The sequence below is a fragment of the Amblyomma mixtum genome, chromosome 4, assembly GCF_055824585.1.
Source record: "Amblyomma mixtum isolate Tamu chromosome 4, ASM5582458v1, whole genome shotgun sequence".
NCBI classification, from domain to species: domain Eukaryota; kingdom Metazoa; phylum Arthropoda; class Arachnida; order Ixodida; family Ixodidae; genus Amblyomma; species Amblyomma mixtum.
In genome coordinates this window covers 101544155-101549516 of record NC_143015.1, presented here as the reverse complement: position 1 = coordinate 101549516, position 5362 = coordinate 101544155, and the positions used below count along the sequence as shown (strand labels likewise).

The following is a 5362-nucleotide window of genomic DNA, read 5'->3' as shown; positions in this document are numbered from 1 at the left end:
CCCCCGCCAATTCATGCATCCGTGAATACATACGTGCAGCCTAATTGCGATTGTGCGAGTTGCACTGTGGACCAACAATATGGACCATTATGCTTTAGATTTACAGAAATTAGATTTTTGCAACGAAGCCGCCTTCCATTTACTTTTGACGTCGAGTGTACATTTTTCGCTCCTTTTCACATTGTGCAGGACGTTGGTGTCTTGTTGGTCGTGCAAACAGGTGAAACACGAATAGTCTAAAGAACGATGTGAATTAAAGTCGCTCTACTGGAAATTACGTCTAGGGACATAAAAGACAGTAGTTTATGAAACAAACAGGCAGTAACGATGCTTATATCAAGAGTACGCACTTGATGTTGGCAGTATAACCGAAAAGGGATGGCGATCAGGGCTGCCATCGAAAGGTTAAATGTAGCACAGAGTGGTAAGGAGTCGAGTGAGTACGCTCGCTTGAAAACCGCACTTGTGTTGAAAGCACAGTAGAGAGAGGGATGTGGGAGAAAGCTGTCTGCCACAGTGCGCATAGATTTTCACGGCTGAGTGTTATGCCATCCTGGTCGCTCTGGAGGAAAATATGAAGAAAATCAAGGGAAGTATTATCTGCGCTAAAGCATTAAGCACTCTGAGAGGACTACACGAGTAGTGCAGTTTTATCATTACTTGATTATAATACATAATAAAGCGAGAGCCACAACTTATGCAAACAGCCTGAAATAACACACAAAAGCCCACAACATGGAATCCAAGGCATAAGCATCGCTCATAAAGATTGCTCGAAGTTCATAATAGTCTTTCAAGTTCATAATAATCCTTCAAGTTCATAATAGTCCATGTTCACCAAATAGTCCTTCAAGTTAACGATAGTCCTTCAAGTTAGTGATAGTCCTTGAAGTTAATGATTGCCCTTAAAGTTCATGATGCTTGAAATAGCAGTCAAGCATTTATCTTTCATGCACCAAACTCCAGTCACTTATGGAAAAGTTGCACGCACTCTCATAATGAACACCTCCAATCGCATCTTTCTTAGGCTCTTCCTGTCATTTTAACAGTTTCATAAGAACCAAACCTATCATATGAGTTGTTTTATTAAACCGTTAATTATTTTACACAATTCAGAAACCTTGCGTTAGGTGGGGCATGGCTGTATTTGGTTATGCCCCAAATTCACTACACAACACAGGATGTTTGCAGAAGAGGTGGTATCAGGGCTGTAAGGCAGGATTGCATGGTTGTGGTTGGGAACAGACAGAAGTCCTGCGATGCATGTAACCTGCTTGGCTGTTGTTGCTGTTGATGACGACGATCGTTGACTAGTTCTGCCACCGCCGTAAACAAATACTAAAACCCGAACTAGCGGGCCAGCAAATCCATGTGGTCCGATGCCTTCCACATGGCCGAAGATTGGTTTATACTAGGGCTACGCTCATTAGCGACTCTGTTAAGAGTGTCGGGCGAAAGCACACAACTTTGGCTGCAAGAGCTACAAGGTTTGAGTTGGGTTATAGTCGTGTCTGTCAGTCAAGCTTTTTTCTCGTTTGTTGGCTTTTTTTGCCTCTGTATTAACTATAAAGTGCGTACGAGAAAATAAAGCGCGAAGTAACCATGCACCTCTCGGCTGACACCTCAACCGCGCCTTTACGCAAGGGATGAAGGTAGAAGTGCATTTCAAGGAAGGAACAGGAAAATAGGCACCAACATTGAAGGGTCCCGGTTAATTTGGGCCCCCTGCTCTTTGTACTGTTTTTCCTAAGCCCCCCGCAGTGGCCCAGTAGCAAGGGGGCTCTTCACAGTGTCGGATTAATCTCTAGCCCTCTAATATGGCGTCGCTCAAAGCCCATGTTCCGCTACCATGCTTTATCACCCTTAAAATCTGTATAATGTCACCACCACCACTTAAAATCTGTAAGCGCCTACGCGGCCGACTGCTGCCAGTAAAGATGCCCTTCCCCCCTTCCCAGGCGCATATCTTACACGGATGGCACATAAAACACTCGGATATGTTTTCTCTTTTTGCGCTCTTCACTAATCTTCGGCGCGGACAAATTACTGTCTAACAAACGTGTTGACATTCCTTCCCACTTGCAGGTGCGGGAGTGGATGCCGCTATTTGGTTGTCGTGGAAACAGCCCGCAGAGACGCGCGATGGATCTCCGTGGCGCTCGGTGCGCCTTCCACGTCTACGGCATTCTCGCGCAATGAGCCCCGCGCGCAGCTCCATCGCCCCCACATTGCGCAGCACGAAAAACATGTCCAGGCGTGGTTCCACGGCAGCCCGCGCACCTACTCAGCCAACTGACGGTGGTGAGTATCAGGCTCTCTGTACAAACATGGCGTACAGCGCAAGAGGTAGCGTCTTAAACCTCTTTATCTGCCGCGGTGGCTAAGTGGTTATGGCACTCGGCTGCTGACCCGAAAGACGCGGGTTCGATCCCGGCCGCCGCGGTCGGATTCTGATGGAAGCGAAATAGTGCACGATAAAGAATCCGGGGTGGTCAAAATTTCTGGAGCCCTTCACGGCGGCGTCCCTCATAGCCTTAGTCGCTTTGAGACATCAAACCCCCAAAAATCAAATCAAATCAAATATTTGATCTCTGATAACGTAATTGCTGTTTCAAGAAGAGGTATGACTGCTGGTTGATGGGCACAAAATGTTCGGCCGTGACATAATGGCACCTATAGAGGAGGAAATATTTCTTCAACTCTTGGCACTGGTTAGAATCTGTCGCCGATGTCCAGCGCTTTTTTTCTGTTCATATCCGCCTCTCTTCATACTGCGCAGAGCGCTGACGTACTTTAACACCGTACAAGGGGGTGAAACACGTCACACGTTGTGGATGAATGTTTGGATAGTGCAGATGGGTAGATGACAGTGGAAAAAACGATTGGTCAGAAAACAAAGGCGATATAAGGATGAACCTTGTTTATATGTAGTGGACGAAATTTATATGCGCAGTACTACACAAAATGGATTGTCGTCAGTACTGTTTTCCAAAGGACAGTGAATGTAGCATATGGCGGTAAGGAGTCGGGTGACCACATGTGGTCAGTACGTTCTCTTGAAAACTGCACTTGTGTTAAAAGAAAATCAGTGCTAGGGAAATGGGAAGGAGCAGTTTTCCTCACGATGCGCTAATAATAAACGAGAGTTTAAAGAGCGTTATTATCGGCACTGGAGCACTCAAATCATGCTGAGAGCACTACACTCCGGATCAGCAGTCAAGCCACGGGATTACTTGGCGATAAATACAGTGAAGCGGTTTTTTCATTATATATGGCACTGCACAAAGAGCCGTGTGCATCGAGAACTCCCAGGGGTCTCCGAATTTAAAGTAGAGGATGACCTTCTGCATATATGGGAATTAATCCACTATGCTAGCATACCCCGAATGGCGGAGCTTAAGTTTAGAACTCCAGCAAGGGGCGCTCTGTTCTACAGAGCGAGGGATGATCTGCTTACATGCCAGCTTAACCACCAAAAATGTTATGCTTTAAAAGGAAGCTACCAGTTAAGGCAGATTCTGAGAAGGTTCCCAGCACAGCAAGGCTGCACCGCCTGGGTGGAACACTTCCAGTAAACATTTACAGCATCGAATTTGACGGTATGCTAAGCGTTCATAGAAAACTGTCTAAAATTGAAATCATGTGGACGAATAGCATCAGTCTTCAGCACTTATTTGATAGAGTATCTGCAAAATTGCTTGCGTACATACTGGCCAGCACGATTTCAGCATCATGGTCTAAAATATATATGCAAGTTCGCTGCTATTTTTGCTGTGAAATAATTGGTCTACGGAACTGAGCGCCGGACCGCTCAGCTTTAACCACTTTAGCTCAATTCGTAGATAAGGTTGCTGCTACTCCTCGACTAGGAATGTGACGAGAGGGACCTTCGAATATCAACAGTGATACATGGTACCTTGCTACAAGGGCACACCTTCATTCCTACAAGGGCGCATTCATTCCAACACGCCAGAGTAATGACCCAAGGCAGCCTTGTAATACTGCACAACACTGCAACACGCACACCTTCTTGTAGTGACACGCACGAGCTTCGCGTAGAGAAAGACGGGACGGCAGTCGACTATTGTGGGCCTGCTTGCGAGTACCTACTCTAAAGGATAGCCTTTCACGCTGCTCAAGTTGACAGTAGTCATCCTGAAACATTGAGGCTCCGTGTGACGACCGGCTACTGTTTTGGTCCCTGACAGGTTCAGAAGGTTGCTGTCAGGCAGGGTTGTGAAATGGTGTTAAACCTAAGGGTCACCACTGCGTCTGGACAGCCTTTTGTCGCATGCTTGTTTAGGAGTACGACGACACATGTGGCCATCATCGGAGTTCATGTCACTTGAGAAAAATAGATGGTCTTGCAGATCTTCCCTACGAGAAAGTGTCGGACTAGCATTGCTTGGTACAGTTCCGTTTGTGGGGTTTAACATCCCAAGGCGACTTAGGCTATGAGAGACGCCGTAGTGAAGGGCTCCGGAAACTTTGACCACCTGGGGTTATTTAACGTGCACTGACATCGCACAGTACACTGACTTCTGGAATTCGCCTCCATTGAAATTCGACCGCCGCGGCCGGAATTTAACCCGTGTCTCTCGGGACAGCAGCTGAGTAGAGCCACCGCGGCTTCTGGACTAGCATTGCGATAAACTGTAGCATACCATATATTCAATGCCAGTTGACTTATACTGCATAATGTACTCTACAATGCTTTGTCCGTCTAAACCGTAAAAGAACATGCATTCTTTCTTTCCCCTGGAAAACATCTCAACGCTTTCGAGTTACCTACTCTCTGGGCAGGACACCAAAAAATATGGTTCTCGGGCTTCAGAGGTGCCTCCTACATGCAATGCATATATACAGGTTCGGAAAACGCGCCATGCATGTCATTATGCATACATCATAAAAGATTGGGCTCACTGCGGCACGAAGAGCTTTTATATTTTGGCTACAGGGACAAACTTTTGCTTTTGTCTTTCTGTACAGAACCAACAACGCCAGCGGTGCCGGCAAGGATGGAAGAGCCACTGCACCCTGCAGTGTAAAGCATTGACTGGATTCCTCACGTGTGTGTGAGGCAGGCCACTTCAGCCAGACTGAAGGCATACTTACAGCAGGAATGGGTGAGCCGACTGACACACAAGTTGGGGATGTGACTGGCCGACGCGTTTCCTCGTCATCAGTGGAAATAGACGAGCGCTAAACAAATCGTATTATGGCAGTGGTCCAAGGGCTTGAATATAACCTTGAAAAACACAGTGAAGTTTTGATATACTCCGCAGGGTAATAAATCCTCAGCAGTATTTTTTTTTGTACTCAAAGAATGGTATTTTCATTCTGATTGTCCTTCCGCAAATAT

The 5362-nt window shown here is 46.4% G+C and overlaps 1 long non-coding RNA gene across 1 annotated transcript; it reads left to right on the top strand.

Annotated features, from left to right (window-relative positions):
- The first annotated feature begins 2090 nt into the window (after window positions 1-2090).
- Window positions 2091-5113, top strand: LOC149347619 (uncharacterized). Its single transcript, XR_016292168.1, has 2 exons — window positions 2091-2301; window positions 4990-5113. It is a non-coding gene; the product is annotated as an uncharacterized LOC149347619 (long non-coding RNA).
- The last annotated feature ends 249 nt before the right edge of the window (window positions 5114-5362 follow it).